Here is a 23,947-nt window from a genome sequence, read left to right as displayed (position 1 = left end):
CGAACCTTTGTTGGCAAGGTAATGTCTCTGCTTTTCAATATGCTATCTAGGTTGGTCATAACTTTCCTTCCAAGGAGGAAGCATCTTTTAATTTCATGGCTGCAGTCACCATCTGCAGTGATTTTGGAGCCCACAAAAATAAAGTCTGACACTGTTTCCACTGTTTCCCCATCTATTTCCCATGAAGTGATGGGACCAGATGCCATGATCTTCATTTTCTGAATGTTGAGCTTTAAGCCAACTTTTTCACTCTAATTAGGTAATGATAATTATCACTTATGCAAATACTATAAAAACATTTTATAGCTATCAATTAATTTAATCATGCAACAACTCCATCAGGTCAGTGCTCTCATCCCCATTTTAAAAATAAGGAAAGTAAGGCCCTGAAAGGCTCAGTCACGAGACTGGGTCACACACAGGTGAAAGTAGTAGTCGCTCAGTCATAGCCCACTCTTTGCGACCCCATGGACTACATGTAGCCTACTAGGCTCCTTTGTCCTTGGAATTCTCCAGGCAAGAATACTTGGAGTGGGTAGCCATTCCCTTCTTGCCTAGAGAATTCCATGGACAGAGGAGTCTGGCAGGCTACAGTCCATGGGGTCACAAAGAGTCAGACACAACTGAGTTACTAACAGTTTCACATACAGGTAGTAGCTGTGAATTCCATGATTTTAATTCAAGCTCTCTAGGCCCAAAGTCCATGCTCTTCTTCACTGCAATATCTCAGTGGAAGACATTCTCTTACTTTGTAAAATTCACATTTTTCTGATGATGGAGATGCTGCTCAAAACATGTTTGAAAGTCCTCTTTTGGAACAAATCTTAAAAGTCTCTTACAAATCATTCATAAAATGAGGCTTAGGGTGAGCAAAAAGAAAAAAAAAAATAGCATTCCATAACTCTGTGACCCAATTCATTCCCTGAAATAAGTTTTTAAAAAGTACACTATAAATAAACCCAAGATACCTTCAAGTGAAAAACATTTTCTATGATTTAAGATTTTTTTGAAGCCCTTCTATGAACACTTAGCATAGTGACTTTAAAGAATTAATTGCCTGGAAAGCTCACATCCTGGTTTCTGCTTTCAGTCAGGAAATCATTAGTTATGTTGAAAATTTGGGAAAACTCCATCTTAGTGGATGGTTATGAATGGTGCCCCAGAACCTAGAGGCCAGCTTCTCCTTCTGTTCTGCTCCCTGCTTTGCTCCTTTGTCTGGCTTTCACTTCCCTGCCAGGTAGGGGAGGAAATGAAACTGTCCAAAGGCAGCTGAAGTGGATCACCACTGAAGGTAAAGGGGACTACAGCGTTTCTTCAGACGTGAAATGTAGTGACTTTGTGAGATACGATGCATATGAAAGTGCTTTGCAAAATACAGTGATACCTAAGTATAAATAACTATATGGTAAACTTAAAAACTCTGAAGGCATTTTCAAAAAGGAAGTCTTGGAAATGTTTTAGGTGATCGATTTCATTCCTGGAGTCAGAGCAGTCTCTCAAGTTGGATACTTTGAAACAGACCAAAGCACAATATCTGCATCATTCCTAGAGTGGGGACTCTAAAGTTGGTCACCTTTTTATAGCTGAGTCTGGTATACTCAGTTATCTACTGCTTGTTAGCTAGACCAATGTGTTTTTCTAGGTAATCACTCAGAAATCTGTCTTTCCCCTCTTGCTTCCAACGTATTTCATCTGTTGTTATCTCTCTGACCCCTAGACTCCTTGTATGTCTGACATCAATGCCACTTCTAATTTTGATCGTTCATTCTCCTTTAGTTTTACTAATTTCCCAGACATTCCTTCTGGCTTGAGTCGTCTACCTTGGGCTTTGACACTTCTACCCAGACCTTTACTTTCTTTAAACCTTTGATGTCCCCAGTTACCTTGGGTAAGAAATTTCATTTTAGACTCCTGTAATCCCAACCCTGACTAGGTCATACCCCTTGGGGAAGATCGGAGGGAATTTGGACATCACTTATTTGATGTATATTTAAAAATCCTTAATCTTGTCAACACTCAATACTGGCTTACTTTACAACTAAAAATCCTAAACTGTGGCTTGAAGCTAGCCTCATTATTTCAGGCTAAGTTTTATCTCTGATGGTTTCTCTTATCTTTACATTTCCCCCATTTAGCTATTAAAGCAATTCCCAGTGGTTTTTAGTTCTCTCTAAAATTGTTTTCCTCTTCTACGCTGTTTGGCAGAAACTGGGAAAGACTATGGCCTTTTGTTCATCAGTGCCTGTATTTGCTTCTAATTATAAAGTGCTATTTCTCACCACCTAAGGAGGACTGAGAACTTGTGCTTGTATATATGTATGCACATACATGTGTATTTATATACTTAATCTCTTCTTTTTATACAAATGGTTTCACATGCAATGTCCTGCACATTCTTTTTTTTTTCACCTAACATCCCTAAAGAACAAAATGGATGATAGTCAGTTTTATGTGACAACTCGACAGGCCGAAAGTGCCCATGTTAAATGCTATTTCTGGATGTCTCTTTGAGGGTGTTTCTGGATAAGATTAGCATTTGAGTTGGTGGACTCTGAAAGTAGATTTCCCTTCCCAATGTGGGTGGGCATACTCCAATCTATTGAGAACCTAAATAACACAAAAGGCAGAAGGAGGAATTTGCCTCTTTTATTTCTGCCTCACTACTTAAGCTGGACATCACATCTTATCTTGTGCCCTTGGATTGAGCTTTACACCATTGGTTCTTCTAGTTCTGAGACCTTTGGATTTAGGCTGAATTACAGCACCTGCTTTTCTGGGTCTCCATGGCAAAGTTTGAACTTCTCTAGCTCCATAATCACATTAATCAATTCTTCATGATAAATATTTATCTATATCAACATCTTATTGATTCTGTGTCTCTGGAGAACCCTAATACAGATGGTATAGTATTGCTGAAAGACACATTAAATCAAGAAGATATGATCATGCATGCTTATATGTCTATCAGAATAGAGCCACATATTAAAAAAAACTGCTAGAACAATATGGAGGGGAGGAAAAATAAGCAATTTTGGTTGGAAACTTGTAGGCATACGTTCTTCAGTGTGTTTCAAGTCTTAGTAAAATTTTTAAGATTTAGTAACTCTGTAAGTTTAAGTGCTTCACAGTTACACAGACATCATTTGTCAGGATAACTATTTACATTGTTTCTCCACGTACGTGTTTTGTGGGTTTGAAAATTAAATTTTTAATTTTAACTCATTTGAGTGCAGTGGTTTGTGATGGCACTTTCTGAGACAGTGGCTCAGTGGAGGAAACCTCTTGCTTGGCCATTTAGGTCACCTGATCTGTCTCTACTGGATTTGTCCTCACAGGGTCGTGTTCAAACTGTCGTGTGCTCCTCCTCCTCTGGAGGACCTTGCAGCCAGAAATAAATGTAGTTCTTCCTATCACTGAGAAGCAGCTGAGGATTTTTTACAAAGTTTGAAAACCAATTAGAGTGATTGGTAGCACAAAGCAGTAGTTATGTTGAATTTTAAAAAGAAACGTCAATATGTTTAAATAGTTAACTTTTCAGATATTATCATTATAAGGTAGTAGCATGTGCAGATCTGAAATGATTGAAGCTTAACACTGCAGAAAGACTCTTGGGACTCCCTTAATATTCTAGATATAAAAACTTTAATGTGTTTGCAGATCATCTTTTGAGAGTCTTTGGCTTACCTTTTTCCTTTATTGTCTTTTGATGTGATCAAATTCCTTAATATTTATAAAGTATATATGTACTGGAGAGTGCCAGGCCTGTGATGTATTTGATGAAATTCTTCAATATCTTGAAATCATGAAGTTATCCTATATTTTCTGTAAAAACTATAAAATTTTGTCTTTCACATTTAGGTGCAATTTGGGATAGAATTAAACTTTTTGACTACATGGCTAGCTTATTGTTCCACTTTAAATGTTCCTTCCTTTTCAGAACCATCTGTGGCATTACCAAATTTGTGTATATATGTGGAGTTATTTCTGGGCTCTGTTTTATTCAACATGGGTAATTACCTTCTCTTGTGCCAATATTACCATATACTAATTTTCCACTTGCTATAGCTGTGTGATTTTTTTTCTCCTTCCTTTTCCTCCTCCCTCTTTCCTCCTTCCTTCCTTTCCTTCCTTCCTTCTCTCTATTCTTCTTTTCTTCCTTCCATCCAATGATCTTCCACCTTCCTTCCTTTCCTCAGTCTTACTGAGGTCTGATTTACATACAATAAACAATTCATGAGTTCATTTTAAGTTTAGAGTTCATTTGAAGTTTAGATGAATTGTGCCAAATACATGAACCTGTATATTCACAATGCCAATCAAGATATAAAACATTCCCATTACCCCTCAAAGTTCCCTTATACTCCTTTACAGCCAGAACCCCCAACCCTACTCAATGACTCGTTTATTTTTGTCATTATAGATTAGTTTTGCTTTTTCATGAACTTAGTATAAATGGGGTCATGTAGTTCGCAAAAAGGTGGACATGACTGGGTGACTGAATAACAACAACAAATGTACTTATTTTGTGTCCGGGTTCATTTGCTTAGTATTATATTCCTGAAATGTACCTACACTGTCACTTTTCATTCCTGAATGGCATTCCAGTATATGAAGATACAACAATACCACAATTTGCATCTCCATTTTCCTTGGTGGATGTTTGCCTTTTACCAAGCTTGGGGGTATTTTTTCTTATTCTTGGATACGATATAAAATTCGCCATTTTAGCCATTTTTCAGTGTATAATTTAGTGGTATTAAGTACACTCACCATCTTGTGCAACCCTTGTCACTCCATTTACAGAACTGTTTTTTACCATGCTGAACAGAAATCCCAAAGCTATTAAACAATAACTCCCTATTTCTTCCTTCCCCAGCCTCCAGTAAATTCATTACACTTTCTGTCTCTGTGAATGCGCTTATTCTACATACATCAAGTGGAATCATTAGCGTATATATCTATCCTTTTTGTGTCTGGCTTATTTCACTTAGCATATTTTCAAGAGTCATCCATGTTTTAGCTGTATTAGAATTTTATTCCTTTCCTTTGTACAGATGAATAATATCTCATTGTATGTATATCTCACATTTAGTTTATTTGTTCATCTTGCTGGATATGTGCATCGCTGTACCCTTTTGGCTGTTGAGCTTGATGCTGCTATGAACATGGATGTACACGTATCTGTTGAGGTCTCTGCTTTCGGTTCTGTTGGATATATACCTGAAAGTGAGATGACCACACCGCAAGGTAGTTCTGTTGCTTAAGGTTTTGAGGATTTGCCACGCTATTTTCAAAAGAGTTGCACCATTTCCAACCACGATACATAAGGGTTCCAATCTCTGGTGTTTTGTTTGTTTGTTTGTTTTTTGGTTTATCATACCCGTTTAGTGGTATGAAGCGGTATCTCATTGTGATTTTGATTTGCATTTCCCTTATGACTTGGGATGCTAAGCGCCTTTTCATGTGCTTGTTGGCCATTCACATATCTTCTTTGGAAAAATGTCTGTTCACGTCCTTTGCCAATATTTTATTGGGGTTTTATTTTCTCATTTATTTTGAGTTGTAGTATTTCTTTATATATTCTGGATCCTAATCCCTTACCAGATACATGATTTACAGACATTTTATCCCAGTCTGTAGGTTGCCTTATCACACCTTTGATAGTGTCCTTTGTTTCACAAAAGTGTTACATTTTGGTGAAGTCCAGTTTACCTATTTTTGTTGTTGTTGCCTTTGGTGTCATATCCAGGAAATTATTGCCAAATTCAATATTTTAAAGATTCTCCTTAATGTTTTCTTCTAAGACTTCTATAATTTTAGCTCTTTCATTACATCTTTGATATATTTTTTGTTAATTTTTGTATATAATAGTAAGGATCCAATTTCATTCTTTCACATATGAATATCCAGTTTTCCTATAGCCATTTTTTGAAGAAACTATTTAAAAGGAACTGTCACCCTTGTTGAGAATCAATTGACCACACATGTGAGGGTTTACTTCAGACCCTCTCTTCTGTTGCATTGCCGAATATGTCAGTTTTTGTGTCAGTACCACACTGGTTGATTATTATTACTTTTGGTAAACAACTGCATAATTGCTGGGTTATATGCTAAGCGTATGTTTCAGTTTGGTTAGGTTCAGTCGCTCAGTCATGTCCGACTCTTTGCAACCCTATGAAGCGCAGCATGCCAGGCCTCCCTGTCCATCACCATCTCTCGGAGTCCACTCAGACTCACATCCATCGAGTCGGTGATACCATCCAGCCATCTCATCCTCTGTTGTCCCCTTCTCCTCCTGCCCCCAATCCCTCCCAGCATCAGAGTCTTTTCCAATGAGTCAGCTCTTCGCATGAGGTGGCCAAAGTACTGGAGTTTCAGCTTTAGCATCATTCCTTCCAAAGAACACCCAGGGCTGGTCTCCTTCGGAATGGACTGGTTGGATCTCCTTGCAGTCCAAGGGACTCTCAAGAGTCTTCTCCAACACCACAGTTCAAAAGCATCAATTCTTCGGCACTCAGCTTTCTTCACAGTCCAACTCTCACATCATTACATGACCACTGGAAAAACCATAGCCTTGACTAGACGGACCTTTGTTGGCAAAGTAATGTCTCTGGTTTTCAATATGCTATCTAGGTTGGCCATAACTTTCCTTCCAAGGAGTAAGCATCTTTTAATTTCATGGCTGCAATCACCATCTGCAGTGATTTTGGAGCCCAAAAAAACAAAGTTTGACACTGTTTCCATTGTTTCCCCATCTATTTCCCATGAAGTGATGGGACCAGATGCCATGATCTTCGTTTTCTGAATGTTGAGCTTTAAGCCAACTTTTTCACTCTCCACTTTCACCTTCATCAAGAGGCTTTTTAGTTCCTCTTCACTTTCTGCCATAAGGGTGGTGTCATCTGCATATCTGAGGTTATTGATATTTCTCCTGGCAATCTTGATTCCAGATTGTGCTTCTTCCAGCCCAGCGTTTCTCATGATGTACTCTGCATATAAGTTAAATAAGCAGGTAACAATTTACAGCCTTGACGTACTCCTTTTCCTATTTTGGAACCAGTCTGTTGTTCCATGTCCAGTTCTAACTATTGTTTCCTGACCTCCATATAGGTTTCTCAAGAGGTAGGTCAGGTGGTCTGGTATTCCCATATCTTTCAGAATTTTCCACAGTTTATTGTGATCCACACAGTCAAAGGCTTTGGCATAGTCAGTAAAGCAGAAATAGATGTTTTTCTGGAACTCTCTTGCTTTTTCAATGATCCAGCGGATGTTGGCAATTTGATCTCTGGTTCCTCTGCCTTTTCTAAAACCTTTAGCTTCGTTTAAAACTTCTAAATAATTTCCAAAGAAGTTGTATCATTTCATACTCTCAACAGCAATGTATGAAAGTTCAGTTATTATATATATAAGCAAACATTTAGTATTAACGGTCTTTTAAAATTTTAGCCATTATATTTCAAATGTAGTGTTAGAGTATTGTGATTTTATTTGCATTTCCCTGATGATAAGTAATTTTCAGCATGTTTTCATGTACTTGTTGGACATTCATAACTCTTCTTTCATGAAATATCTGTTCAAATCTTTTAATTGGCTGTGTGTCTTGTTATGATAAAGTTGTAAGAATTCTCTATATATTCTTGATACAAGTCTTAGTCAGGTGTGTGTATTGCAAATATTTTCTCCCAATCAGTTGTGCCTTTTTGATTTCTTAACAGCATCTTTCAAACAACTTTAATTTTTTTTCTCATTTTAGAAATAATTTCATACCTACAAAAATTTGCCCAAAAATAACACAAAGTATTCCATTATTACTTTGTTATTTTCTCCCTTTCAGTTACTTTGAGTGACTTTTTCTTTCCTAGTTTGATAATACGGGAATTTTTATCATTGACTTCTAAGCTGTCTTCTAAATAAAAGCATTTAAAGCAACACATTTCTTCCTAAATACTGTTTTAGCTTCATCCTCACATTTCAACATGTAATGATTTTAGGTCATTCCTTTAAAAATATTTATAATAGTAATTATAATTATCCAAGAAAAAAACCAGGAGTATATCTGTGTAAAAGGCCTAAAAAAGGAGGAAGTTATTTTAAGAATAAAATGAAAGCAACTGGAAACTCCAGGGAAAATGTAAAACATTTAGAAAATGGCATTCCTTTGTTCTATATTGAACCATAGTTACCTAATCAAAATTATTTAAACAATAATAAAGGTCCTTACAAGTGAAGCTTTCTTCCATTATTTACTTCTGCTGCTGCTGCTAGGAAACTTTTTTTTACTAAGGTAATTACTAACGTCATTAAGGTTCTTCAGGATGCAATTAAATGCTGATCTCTCTTTGAATGTACCTTCTATGTGGTGAATCCTTTGTAAGTCCACTCTTAAAAAATATGTATTTATTGATTTGGCTGGGTCTTAGTTGTGGCACTCAAATCTTTGATTTTTTGTGTGTGGTGTTTGGAATGTTTAGTTGCAGCATATGAGATCTTTTTTTTTTTTTTTTCTAGTTGCGGGATACTTAGCTATGGCATATGGGATCTAGTTCCCTTATCAGAGATTGAACCCAGGCTCCCTGCATTGGGATTGCAGAGTCTTAGCCATTGGACCACCAGGGGAGTCCCTGTAGGTCCATTCTTGTTCAGCTTGAGAACATACTTTTTTTGTTATACATAGATTATTATATATATTCCACTGATTCTGATAATTTCTTTGGGATTGTCAATTATAGCATCTTACAAATCAATAATTTAACTCAATAAGTAAATATCTTAACTCAATAATAGCACTTTTCACCTTTTTAGTTTACTTGTCCAGCTACTGTCTTTTCCACGATCCTGTAACTCATTCGTCATATAAACAGTATGATTCAGTTCTGGATTTCCAAAACTTAGCCCACCATCAGGCACATTGTAACCACTCATGCTTACTAAATGAATTAATCTGAAGAAACTTGATCTGGTTATTATGAGAACATGTTACTTTTTGGCTGTTTTCCTTGAGAAAGGAAAAAAAAGAAAAGAGTGAGAGAAGATGTGATTGAAGAGGAAAGGAGAATACTGAACACATTTAATAGATGTCCCCTCTCTAAGCACTTAAGCAGCAGCAAGCATACCCTTGGAGCATGTCTGATGATATTTCAGAGCCTCTCTTCACAGATCACCTTGCAATCCCAGGTCACAAGGTGGGAGCTGCCAGCAGTCCTGGTATTAAACCACTGCACTGGCTTCCAGTCCTCCTTTAAGTGAGGTGGCTTGCGGTGGACTAGCCTAGGGTAACTATGCCAACTTACAGCTGTCCTGTCCCTGTCTCCCTGCCAAACAGACTTAGATTTCAAGTGAGTAGTTTCACAAGCCTGCAAGGAATGGATATTTATAAAGACAAGTTATGTCGTGGTCATATTCACATAGCATCACCATCAGCTCAGCATCCAGGCAAACCAGTCATTTCCTGTGAACAGTTGGCTTTACGGGCTGCAGGGAGCTGGGAAGACAGACACATAGGGAAAATACAGGACAAAGGGGTCTGACCAACTTAACCACAGGGAAGCATACAACCTTTCTTCTTTTCATTAGGGCTTTTATCAGAAGCATTGACCTACAGTGGAAGGAGCATACTTCTTAGAATTAATGGATCTTGTTTTGGGTTCAGGGACTGCTACTTACTTGCTTAGTGTCCTTGAGCAAGTCCCTGCCTATCTTCCTATCTCTGGGTCTGATTTCCTTATTTGAACAATGTAAACCTCATAAAGATATTTTGAGGATTATAAAGAAATAATGGATGTGAGCATTCTTTGAAAAATATAAATTTATATTTTTCAAAGAATGCTCACATCCATTATTTCTTTTTCTTACTGGGATATGCCTCAAGGCCATTCAGCATACTGTGTTCAGCTCTTACGTATAAAATATTAAAGGGAAATGTTACCAAACCAGGAAAAATTGCTGTGTTAATTACCAGTATGACAGGGAGAAGCTTCCCTAATACTTAATTTTCTTGTTTATTAACCTACTAGTCAAACATTATTGAACATATCATGAAGATCATAAAAAAGATTTGAGTGTGTATTATTCAGTTATCCAGACACTTATCACGTGCTCAGGTGAAAGGCACTAGGTTAGCTCCCATGAGTGAACTAGTAAGGAAAAGGAAGAGAATCCACATTCAGAATTAGGTAGTTATAATATGTCAAGGCTGCGTTGGATAAGTGTTATATTTCTAGTAGTTTTAGAATCACAACACATAGGACATGTATACCTATATAATATCTCACTTCCTTCAACTATTACGTAAGGTATGAATTCTGTCGACACTGTACTTTGATAACTAAAAAATATCATACTGCAGGGAATATTCTAAATATTTCAAGTAGATATGATTGTAAGAAAACTCTTCCTTATATTCATCATCTGGTCCTGTCTTATAGCCACGCAGCTTGCTGCCTCTTATACATAATGGTCACCACTTGGACATTTAAAGATGCCCATCATGCTTCTTCTATGCCTACTTTTTGGCCCTCGGTCCCTTCCCTCTTAATTCTGCTTTGTCTCTTAGGAACCTGCTCAGTTCTTCCTGTGTCCTACTCAGCATGTCACATTCCACCTGGCCTCAGAATTCTAAGAGTGGTTCTACCAAGGCGGAATAGGATGTGACTGTATTCTCCATGTTGAAAGTCCTCACGGACATTTATAGTCATAGAGATACTGGCAAACCCTAAATTTGTTTTCATGTTGTGTATCTCATTTTCCATGTAAGTATATTCCCTCGTTCTGTGTTTTTGAAATTTATTTTTCAGAACAACATTCACAACTTCACAGTTGTATTTACTAAATTGTATTTTTAGATGTTGGCATAAGCTGCCTCTAACACAAGTCATCTCCATTATAGTACAGTCCCCACTAGGATCAGAGGGAGAATGATTCAAAGGTTGATGCACAGTTTATAACTCATGCTTTGCCCCAGAGAGTTTGTCTGGGATTCACTTTTAATCACTTCCCACAGTTCTATTTATGATGTCAGCGTTCTTATACATCCTACAGAAGTTCCCAGGACCCATATGATTTATACCACCAAGACTCTCCCATTAAAATTGTGAATAACCCTTTCCTCCAGGAGTCAAAAAACAATTAAAACTTGACATAGGAGTCAGATAGGGACAAAAATAGCAGCTTTATCATTGATATAATTAAATGCAAGTATGTGGAATGGCCCTGGCCAAGACTGTACAGCCCTTTTGCCAGTTGGCTGGTGGGGGTGCTCTGTGCTCCTTTAAGCTTCCCTATCTCCTAGCAACCAGAACTAAATAGGAAATCAGAATCTTGTAGGCAGGCAGGTGGACAGCACAGAAAGAGTGCTCAGAGGGGCAGAGCTGCACACACTAGGCTGGAGCCCAGTTTCCCACCGCACATTAATTCCTCTCTTGAGGTGGGGAGAGGCACTTCTTCTGAAGAGTGACTGTCTGCATATTTCAGGAATACTGAGCGAGGGAGAGAAGGCTTCCCTCACATCTCCTTACACTCACACATAGGCGCTGAGTCCCTTTAGCGTCGTCAACTGCAGGATGATGGGGCTGGCTTGTATGGGTGCAGGGACCTCTTCCAAGGCGACCTACTTGTCCACACTCAGGCCCAGTGGCCACTCCCCTTTGTCCATGGCCTGTGAGATTTTGTCTGCGGGGCTGACAGCCCTGACGTCAGCCTGGAAACTGCACACATCTGACCCAGCACATCATTTCGTCTCTGTGGAATGTCACACTCTGTGAAGGCCAGTGTTGCTTGATGTTGGACACCTGGATGTGGGGGGAAACATTCAGCTCCACGGCTTTGCTTTTCTCTCCATGAAGTCCCTGTCCTCCCTGTGCCACCCTGGGTGTGAGCCTGGAGTGGAAAGACCCCTGACTGAGATGGGGAATGTTGCAATGGACTGGCCCTCCATCTGCTCCTTGGGGTCCTTTTAGACTTGCCTGTTTATATTCCTCTCCCTTCCAGATTTCCCTTTTATCCTGGAGACAAAGCCCAAAGAGGCTCCTCCACTTTCACTATCACTTGTTATGAGTCCTCTTCTGTCTCCTAGGATCTAATAGTTCTATCTTGTGCAAGTTACCTGGAAGCTTTTGCAATCTCCTGTTCCACTCATGAATTACTAAAGTAGGTAGAATGTCCTTTCAGTCTCCCTACTTGAGCTGTGTGTTTCTACTTCTGCTTCACCTTCCAGAAGCTATCGCCCCATCATACAGATGTGGCTCCTGGGTCCATTTGCTTCTTAGGTGTGATGATTGAAGAAAAGCCTGGTTGTAGAACTCCATTTGCAATATTTAGAAGATCTGTTTGTATTAATTATCCAAACTTTCCCTATATACCCACCCACCACCTCTTTTTATTTTTTTTACTAGTAATACCTTTATTCTTTTCAAAATAATTCCATAACCAGTATCTCATTTGGACCTCAAAAGGATCTCATGAGTGAGCTAAATCATGATTCTATCTTTCCATTCTATATCCCAGGACAGAAGCACAAAAAGGTGAAGTCATGAACCCAAGATTTAGGAAAGAACGGTGGCAAAATCGGGACCAGACACCACATGTGACCCTGAAGCCAGCACACCTTCTACTGAATCTGTGTATACAGACCTCACAGGGTCTTAGCAGTCACTAGGGCTCCATGATTGACAAGATCCCCACGAGAAGCCAGTCCCATCAGCCCCTAGTTGAATGTCCTGCTTTGAGAAGGCACATCCCCTGAGTAAATGGAAAGAATTGTTTATTGTGGGGGAATAAAACAAAACTAAGCCAAATGAAGCATAGAAGGTTTGGGTGACATTTAGGTGGCAAGAGCCAGAGTTTAAGTGAACTGGAAACTGATGGGAGATGAGGCAATGGAATGACACAGTTTAACTCTTTGAAACCTGTTTAGTATTTTAATAGCTCATATGGACTAAAGGAAAAACAGAACACTCATTTAGTCATTAAAGAACCCTGGTACTCTGTTAAATCCATTGGGAAAAAGTTTGGATGGACCAGAAGCAGCAGTTTCTTTATGTTAATGAGAAAAAGAGTGAATTATAGACACACATCCACACAGAGCTTGCAACATTGTGAAGCTTTGACTTTAATTAAGGCCTGTGTTTTTGCCCCTCCATCCTTTATTAAAATGAAAGCATCATTAAAGAGAGGAAAAACAATAGACAGCTAAAACCTCCCACCAAGAAAACCTCTGCTATTTTGGATAGCTCATATGCCAAATTATTCCACTTTAGTGGAAAGAAAAAACTAATGCAAAGGAATCCATGTGTACAGATGACTGGAGTGCATCCACCCATCTCCCAAAGCAGCACATTTCCAAAGGGCACAGATAGCCTCCTGCGATGCCTCTTTTGTTAGTTTAATTTCCTCACGATGCATCATCCTCTAAGGAGATGGGCCCAAGTTCTCCCTCTCTCTCACATTGTTTTCAAACCCAGTTACCACTGCAAGCATTTCTAAATGACAGAGTGACTGGGTCTAAACCTTGATACGTCGAGAGAAAACCCAAACTGACAGTTGGAAGGGGCAGAAAGAGGAAGGCGCTGCCCATTCCTCCCTCATCCCAAATGTCATCCCTTCCTTGTCCAGGCTGCCCAGGCAACCCTGATGAAGAAACGAGCAGACACTTGAAAGTTTCTGACAGGTGTCACGGGCGCAGGCACTGAGAAACCGGGAGAGATGGAGCTTGACGTGACAGTGGCAGAGCTACTGAGGCTGGCTCCAGGACATGCAGAGTTTGGTGTCTGTCAGTTCCAATCCTTGTCACGCTCCTTCTCCATAATGGTAACTGCAAACAGACAGTGCCAGCAGGAAGTGTTCAGAAAACTTAAAAACATCTTTTCCTGACCAAGTGATGTTGCCAAGCTGCAGTAATGTAGGATCAGCCACCCAAAGTGGGTGCACTCCAGCTAAGTGCGTCAGAAGCGGGTGACAGGGCTCATCACGCTGGTGGGGTGCACAAGTTGCTTGCTGTCTTTCTTTGTACTCTGCCTTGCCCTCCAAGACTAGAGTTGCAGTCTCCCATTCCTTTCCACATTTATGCATGTGATTTTTGTTCTGCCAGCATCTTCCTCCACCAGTAACTTCTGATGACTCTTAATTCCTTGCGTGTAACGATCTCTGCAACAGATCTGCTTGATCTGAATGTTTGGCAATCCTGCTCTTCTGACCTGGCTGGAGGGTGATTTATAATGAGAGAAGAAGGCCAGCTTCTTGGTAACACCATGCAAATAGTTTCATAAATATTGCTCCATTGCATTACTTTGAAATATTACTTCTTTTAACGGTCTGCCAAAGTCAAATAATTCTGCTAAATAACAATCCATGGCTAGGCCTCTCACCCAACCAAAGTAACAGGTGGTAACCTGGTGGGAGAACCCAACTTGATTAACTCCAGCCCAGAAGTGATGGCTAACTGGCATTAAGGCAGGATGGATGATAGCAGGTGCGTGTATAATCTTTTACCTGGCCTTCCAGCTTTCTAAGAGGGGATGTATTTATTTAATAGTTCTTAACCCAATTCATTGGCTTGCGGTTAAGCATTTTCAAATAACATAAGGACTTTATAAGTGCATTTATTTAAATAAAATCCAACCAATAATTATTTGACAAAAAGTCAGTGGCGCATGTAGTCTTTGAGTCTGGTTTCTACCGAAAATTCCACGGGGCCTCAGGCAGAGTGATAAATCACCCAGGGTGCGACTGTCTCCCTCTCCAAATGCCAAGAGTCAGTGCTGAAGTGGAAAGAGTTCTGGTGTCACAGTGACCCAAGTGAGCCTGAAATTTGAGAATGGCAGGGGACCAACCTAGATATTTGTGTTACAAACTGCACTGTGAAGTGTCAAGATAAGTTTAGGCCACAGGTGCTGTTGTATCTTAACTTCAGCCAATTTCTGCTCTGGTTTTGTGCTCAGTGACTGGAGGTGACCTTTTTAATAGAATATCTCCTTTCCAGGGGGCCTGCATGAGAACAGTGATGGTGTCAGCTGTGTCAGGACCCACACGTTCTCCCCATGTACACGCTGCTCTTAAAATCTCCTCCTTTTCCATCTCTCCAGCTCATGTGTCAGCAATGTTGACTCCTACATATGTTTTTCTAACCAGTTTTATCTTCCAGCCTCAAATTTTGCATCTCTGTACAGACAATAACCCCTGAAACACATGTATACTAGGCTGAAGGAACATGCTGCTCCCATCAGCCACGTGCTCTGCTGGATTTCCTACTCTGTTTGGGGCCCTGCCTCCAAACCTTTGAAATCGCCTCTTCCTTTGCTCCCTAAAGTCAAGCAGTTATGCAGGCCTGTCAGTTTTCTCATATAAAACCTACATCTGCCCCCCATATTTAGTTTTGAAAGAATGTTTTTATAATTTGTTTTATAAAATTACACATGTTCATCATGAACTTTTCAAACAAGATGTCAAAGCATAAAGAAGAAAGACAAGTAAAACCAATTTTTTAAATTAAAAATAATATCCAAAATCATATTGTCCATAAATAGCTCATAAAATTAGATAACATTCTTCTATATTGCTTTTGTGCACATAGATGAATAGACGGATGGATGGATGGAAAGAAAGCTTACTAAAACTATTATGATGCCCATGTTATTTTGACAAAAACATTAAATGTAATTTTATTTGATTTTAACAGGAAAAAAAGTAAAACAATGAAAATGAAGGGAATTGTTTAACTTTATTTCTTTATGTAAGAGATAAATGCCTAAATTATCTGAAGATGAAAGAAATGAGCTTACAACTTTAAGAGATTGTGGAAGTATTATTCTTAAAATTCCACTTCAATTTTCATCAGTAGGGATCAAATTCACCCTAAGGGAAGTAAAAAGGTCACCCTCTTATACTTCCTGTTGGCTGCTCATCCTCCACCTCCCAAATTTACTTACCAAGATGCGTAGCATTTGTATTCTGTGATCAAACTGTCCAGAGTTTAATGTCTCGGTTCTTCATTTGAATTACTTTATTGCTCACACTCACCACCAGTCATTTCTCTGAAGCTTCTCCATTTCTGTGTGTGTGTGTTTATTCTCTCTGCTTAGTGAGATTTGATTGTGGAGTACTTTTATCTAGAAAGAGTTTCAGTGCTGCTGACATTGTGTTCTTCACTTGCTGAAGTCATACTTTCATTCTTTAGCAATATGCAGACGTTGTACTGTTGGTTTCTGAATTTTGAATAGTCCGTGCTCATCAGGCTACATCATCACCATTTTCATTAGCCTGGATTTCATCATTGTGTGATTTTATTCCTAACCCTACCCCTCCCTTTCCCCGCAAAAAGAAAAAGGACTAAAGGTGGTTATATGCTGAAGTTCTGTCACATTTGAAAATATCTTCAGTTTGTTCCTGTACTCGAATAACAACTTGACTCCTTACTACATTCTTAAATCTTGGGGCTTGATGTCAATATTTATTGACATCATTCCATTGCCTATTATAGAAATATGAGATATCTTTTTCTTTTTATCCATTCTCAATCATTATTTATTTATTTGTATGTTTTTATCCCAAAGTGAATTTAAAGAATAGAGAAAAACATGTAACAAGTTTGATGTAATAACCAACATCATTTTCAGCAAGTTTTAGCATGATGATTTATCTACTTAAAATATCTTTACCCTATAAAATAAAACATACAAACTTACGTTGTTGTTGTTGGTCACTAAGGCATGTCTGATTCTTTGAGACCCCATGGATTGCAGCACGCTAGGCTTCCCTGCGGAGAAGGCAATGGCACCCCACTCCAGTACTCTTGCCTGGAAAATCCCATGGACGGAGGAGCCTGGTAGGCTGCAGTCCACGGGGTCGCAAAGAGTTGGACACGACTGAGTGACTTCACTTTCACTTTTCACTTTCATGCATTGGAGAAGGAAATGGCAACCCACTCCAGTGTTCTTGCCTGGAGAATCCCAGGGATGGGGGAGCCTGGTGGGCTTCCATCTATGGGGTCGCACAGAGTCGGACACGACTGAGTGACTGAACTGAACTGAACTGTGACCCCTTGCACTGCAGCATGCCAGGCTTCCCTGTCCTTCACCATTTCCCAGAGTTTGCTCAGACTTACGTCCATTGAGTTGGTAATGCAATCCAACTATATCATCCTCTGTCATCCCCTTCTCTTCCTGCCCCCAATCCCTTCCAGCATGAGAGTCTTTTCCAATGAGTTGGCTTTTCATATCAGGTGGCCAAAGTACTAGAGCTTCATGTACTTCATCTAAGTGTTCCTTGCTCACTTTATTTACCAGTACTTGTCCACAGAGGAATCTCCTGTCCTTAATTTGGTGTTTTGCAAGTTCTATACATGTTTTTCCTGGCTTCCCTGGTGGCTCAGACAGTAACGTGTCTGCCTGAAATGCAGAGACCCAGGTTCGACCCCTGGGTTGAGAAGATCCCCTAGGGAAGGAAATGGCAACCCGCTCCAGTATTCTGGCCTGGAGAATTCCATGGACAGAGGAGCCTGTTAGGCTACAGTCCATGTGGTTGCAAAGAGTCGGATATGACTGAGCAATTTCAGAGATACATGTTTTTATAGCATTCTTACATATGTACGTAGCTAAGAATTATGGATATATAGTATAATATTTTACAGACTGTTTCAGATTTATTTAAATGATATCATACAGAATTTATAGTTCACACCTTGCTTTTCTCCTCCAGCATTACTTTTGCAAGATTTCTCAATGTCAGTACAAATAGTTTAATAATTTTCATATTTTTCCTATTGATGGATATTTAGATTGTTTCCAGTTTCACTATGAAAAGTATTGCTTGTAGCAAATAAAACCTGTTCATTTGTGGCCTTGACATGTGTGAGAATTTCTTTAAGCATTCAGAGGTGAATTTGGGGCCATGAGTGGACTGTGTGTGTCTTTAACTTGACATTTCTAAATAACTAGATAAATTTTATATCACAATCAGGGCTGTATTATACTTCCCAGTAATTTGCATATTCACTGCCACTTAAATTGTCATACCTTTTTTTCATATATTCCCATGTAATAGATTTTAAATGGTATCTTAATATTAGTCTCTTTTACTTCTCTGATGGTCCACTGGTTAAGACACTATGCTTCCAGTGCAGGGGGTATAGGTTTGATCCCTGGTCAGGAAACTCATATCCCACATGCCATGTGGTGTGGCAAAAAATAAAAAAAAATGAATTTGAAAAGTATTCATCCCTTTTACAATTTTTGAGTACTGACTGCCAATGAGATTGAGCATATTTTCAAATGTTTAATGGTCTTCTTATTTCTTCCTTTATGGTTCAATTTAGTTCAATTCAGTCACTCAGTCGTGTCTGACTCTTTGTGACCCCATGGATTGCAGCATGCCAGGCTTACCTGTCCATCACCAACTCCCGGAGCTTACTTAAACTCATGTCCATCGAGTTGGTGATGCCATCCAACCATCTCATGAAAGAGGACAGTGACAAAGTAGGCTTAAAACTCAACATTCAGAAAACAAAGATCATGGCATCCAGTCCCATCACTTCATAGCACATAGATGGGGAAACAATGGAAGCAGGGAGAGACTTTATTTTTCTGGGCTCCAAAATCACTGCAGATGGTGACTGCAGCCATGAAATTAAAAGACACTTGCTCCTTGGAAGAAAAGTTAAGACCAACCTAGACAGCATATTAAAAAGCAGAGACATTACTTTGCCAAAAGAGGTCCGTATGGTATAGCTGTTCATATCCTTTGCCAATTTTTCTACTGGCTTGATTTTTCTCTTATTGATCTTTAAGGGTACTTTATATAAGCTATTTCCAATTCATTAGCAGTTTTATGTGCTGCACATATCTTTCCTAATTCCGCGTCTATTTGCTTAACATTTTGTGTGGTGTCTTCTGTAATAAGAAACATTTTAATATATTAATAGTTGAATTTATTTTTTTCTTTGTGATCTATGGTTTTTGTAGGAGAAGGCAATGGCAACCTACTCCAGTACTCTTGCCTGGAAAATCCCATGGACGGAGGAGCCTGGTAGGCTGCAGTCCATGGGGTCCCGAAGAGTCAAACACGACTGATCAACTTCACTTTCACTTTTCACTTTCGTGCATTGGAGAAGGAAGTGGCAACCCACTCCAGTGTTCTTGCCTGGAGAATCCCAGGGACGGGGGAGCCTGGTGGGCTGCCGTCTATAGGGTTGCACAGAGTCAGACACGACTGAAGCGACTTAGCAGCAGCAGCAGCGTGGTTTTTGTATCTTTCTTTAAAATCTTTTTGAGTCATGAGACTGTAAGGATAATCTTGTACATTCTTCTAAAATTTTAAAATTATGCTTTTTTGATAATCACAGCCAACATACTGAATTAATTTATTTTATATACAAATGTGGAACCATATTCTAAATAATTTAATATTCTAATCTTGTGAGAATTTTCTCTTGATTCCAAAAGTTTTCTTTTTTCTTTTTATTGAACTATAGTTGATTTATAATATTGTGTTAGTTCAGATGTACAATAAGGCGATTCATATATTATTATTCACTCACTCAGTCTTGTCCATCTCTTTGTGACCCCATGGACTCCAGCATACCAGGCTTCCCTATCCTTCACCATCTCCCTGAGTTTGCTCAAACTCATGTCCATTGAGTTGATGGTGTCATCCAACCATCTCATCTTCTCTTGCCCCCTTCTCCTCATGCCCTCAATCTTTCCCAGCATCAGGGTCTTTTCCACTGAGTCAGCTCTTCATATCAGATAGCCAAAATATTGGAGCTTTATAGCTTCAGCATCTGTCCATTCAATGAATGTCCAGAATTGATTTCCTTTAAGATTGACTGGTTTGATCTCCTTGCTGTCCAAGGGACTCTCAAGAGTCTTCTCCAGCACCACAGTTCAAAAGCATATGTATTTATATTCTTTTCAGGTTCTTTTCCATTTTAGGTTATTACAAGATATTGAATATAGTTTCCTGTCGTTGTTTGTCTATTTTATATACAGTGGTATATATCTGTTAATTCCATATTCTTAATTTATCTCCCTGTTACCCCTTTGGTAACCATAAGTTTGTTTTCCATGTCTGTGAGTCTGTTTCTGCTTTGTAAATCAGTTCATTTGCATTATTTTTTAGGTTCCACATATAAGTGATATCACATAATATTTATCTTTGTCTGACTTACTTCACTTAGTATAATAATCTCTACATCCATTTATGTTACTGCAAATGTTAAGTACATCATTCTTTTTATGGCTAAGTAATATTCCATTGTATATATGTACCACATCTTCTTTATCCACTCTTCTGTTGAGAAACATTTAGGTTGCTTCCATGTCTGTAAATAGTGCTGCTGTGAGCATTGGGGTGCATGCATCTTTTCAGAGTTTCCATCTTTTCTCGTCATATGTCCAGGAGTGGAGTGGCTGTAGTATATGGTAACTTTATTTTTAGTTTTTTAAGTAGCCTCCATACTGTTCTCCATAGGGACTGCACCAATTTACATTCCAATCAATAGTGTATGAGGATTTGCTTTTCTACACACCCTCTCCAGCATTTATTATGTGTAGACATTTTGACGATGGTCATTCTGACTAGTGTGAGGTTATATACATCATTGTAGTTTTCAATTGCATTTCACTAATAGTTAGCCATGTTGAGCATCTTTTCATGTACCTATCGGCCATTTGTATGTCTTCTTGGAAGAAATGTCTCTTTAGGACTTCTGCCCAGGTTTTATTGGATGTTTGTTATTTGATATAGAGTTGTATAAGCTGCTTACATGTTTTGGATATTAAGCCCTTGTCAATTGCATCATTTGCAAATATTTTCTCCCAATCTGTAGGTTGTCTTTTCATTTTGTTTATGGTTTCCTTTGCTGTACAAAAGCTTGTGAATTTGATTAGGTTCCATTTGCTTACTTTTGGTTTTGTTTCTTTGGCCTTGGGAGACTCACTATTAGTTTTTTATTGCTGAAATGACAACTTAAAGGGAGCACAGTCACTTAATTAATATTTCAATCATCATTGCAATATAGTAACAAAGATAATGGAATTGTGAAGGTATCTTCTTGTCAGACATTTGCCACATTTTTCTCTGATTGGAATTAAGAGTTAAGAGCTGCATATCATCTTATATACCTCTCCTGGTTAATATAACATAGCTAGTTGTTCCTCTTCAACTGGGATTTTTCTCTGACATGTTATTTTACTCCCTGAATGTTGTTTAAAGTTTGGGCTGAGGTATGGTAGGCCACTTCTGCCATTAATTGTCTAGTATTAAAACAGGAGAATTTTAGGCCATGGTAATCCCAGATTATATGTGCATACATACATGTGTATGTGTTGCTTTTTTTCTTTTGACTTGGGAGCCTGATCTAAAAAAATATTGTTTTTTTAAAATTTTATTTTATTTTTAAACTTTACAATATTGTATTGGTTTTGCCAAATATCGAAATGAATCCGCCACAGGTATACATGTGTTCCCCATCCTGAACCCTCCTCCCTCTTCCCTCCCCGTACCATTCCTCTGGGTCGTCCCAGTGCACCAGCCCCAAGCATCCAGTATCGTGCATCGAACCTGGACTGGCGACTCATTTCATATATGATATTATACATGTTTCAATGCCATTCTCCCAAATCATCCCACCCTCTCCCTCTCCCTCAGAGTCCAAAAGACTGTTCTATACATCAGTGTCTCTTTTGCTGTCTCGTATACAGGGTTATTGTTACCATCTTTCTAAATTCCATATATATGCGTTAGTATACTGTATTGGTGTTTTTCTTTCTGGCTTATTTCACTCTGTATAATAGGCTCCAGTTTCATCCACCTCATTAGAACTGATTCAAATGTATTATTTTTAATGGCTGAGTAATACTCCATTATTTATATGTACCACAGATTTCTTATCCATTAATCTGCTGATGGACATCTAGGTTGTTTCCATGTCCTGGTTATTATAAACAGTGCTGCGATGAACATTGGGGTACATGTGTCTCTTTCAATTCTGGTTTCCTCAGTGTGTATGCCCAGCAGTGGGATTGCTGGATCATAAGGCAGTTCTATTAATTCACGTCAGAGAATGTTTTGCCTACCTTCTCTTCTAGGAGTTTTATGAGGGCATGTCTGTAAACTGCTTTGGGTAGCATGGCTATTTTAACAATATTAATTCTTCCAATCCAAGAGCACGGGATATCTTTCCATTTTTTTGAATCATCTAAAGTTGGAAGACTATGATTTTTATGCTCATATCTTTAACCAACTGAAAAAGTAAGACTAGGCAGATTGGCAGGAGATAAGAATCAGGGTTTTTTTTTTTAATATGGAAAAACAGTGGGAAACATTTTTCTTCCCCCACTAATTCTAGACTCTATTCTGTTCCATTTGTTGATTTACCTATTCATGGGCTAGTTGTTTGAATTACTGTAGATTTATTATTTTCATAAAAAATGGGGTAAAACTTGAACCTGTTTTTCAGTAACCTGCTAACTGTTATTTACTCTGACTTTTGTCGGCTTTATATGGTACAAATGTCTTTTCCCACACTGCTGCTCCTGCTGCTGCTAAGTCGCTTCAGTCGTGTCCGACTCTGTACGACCCCATAGATGGCAGCCCACCAGGCTCCCCCGTCCCTGGGATTCTCCAGGCAAGAACACTGGAGTGGGGTGCCATTGCCTTCTCCGTCCCCACACTGGGACTTGTCTTTTTATCCTTTTACGTGTGTCTTTGGATGAGTTAATATATTTTCATGAACCCTAATTTTCTAATCCTCTTTCATGGTTACTCTTGTCTTTTCCCATTACAACATCTTTGCTGCATCAACATCACAAATATATGTTGATATATATTATCTTCGAGACACTTTACTGTTTCACTTTTTATATTTAGATCTTTATTCCACCTTGCAAATCAACTATTTGTATGGTGGAAGGTACTGAGAAGATTTGTTTTAATGCATGAATATCCAGTGACCAACATCACTGATTAGAAAGACCATTCTGTGATATCATCTTTGCCACAAAGTGTCTCCATATGTGTAGGCCTGTTTCTGGACTCACTGTTGTGTTCCACCAATCTATTTGTCTTTCCTTGAATAAGACCACATTGTCTTAACTAATGCAATTATATAAAAAATCCATATCCATTAGAAAAGTTTTGTACTTCTGTTTTTTTCTTTAACATTATCTTCACTATTCTTGGTCCTTGGAGATTCCATCTAAACTTTAAAATCCACTTAAAATTTCGGCAAAAAGCAACCTGCCAAAATTTTGATTAGGATTATACCAAATCTATATATCTTTTTAGGAAGAAATTATAATCTTTGCCATATTGAGTCCTCAGATCCCTAATGATCATATATCCCTCAATTTATTTTCTTTCTTTAAAATATTTCTAAAGATCTGGACTTTTCTTTGTAAATGTCTTCCATTTCTTTTGCTAGATTTATTTCTATATATTTGATATTTTTATTAAATCATAAATTTAAGTTCTACATTTAGCAATACATTCCTATTTTACTGAAAGTTTTAAAATACAGAAATTGATGTTTAATGACTAAATGCATTTTTCAGCATCTGTGGAAAGAATCCTTAAATTTATTTCTGTAAGTCCATTAATACATTAAGTTATAAACTGGAGCCTATTATACAGAGTGAAGTAAGCCAGAAGGAAAAACACCAATACAGTGTACTAACGCATATATATGGAATTTAGAAAGATGGTAACGATAACCCTGTATACGAGATAGCAAAAGAGACACTGATGTATAGAACAGGCTTATGGACTCTGTGGGAGAGGGAGAGGGTGGGAAGATTTGGGAGAACGGCATTGAAACATGTGAAATGTCATGTATGAAACGAGATGCCAGTCCAGGTTCAATGCACGATGCTGGATGCTTGGGGCTGGTGCGCGTGGGACGGCCCGAGGGGGAGTGGGTAGTGGGGGAGGGGAGGGAGGGGAGGGAGGGGTTCGAGGGAGT

The sequence above is a fragment of the Bison bison genome, unplaced genomic scaffold (assembly GCF_000754665.1).
Source record: "Bison bison bison isolate TAMUID 2011002044 unplaced genomic scaffold, Bison_UMD1.0 scf7180017864029, whole genome shotgun sequence".
Classification (NCBI taxonomy): Eukaryota; Metazoa; Chordata; class Mammalia; order Artiodactyla; family Bovidae; genus Bison; species Bison bison.
Note: the sequence above shows the minus strand (reverse complement) of the source record.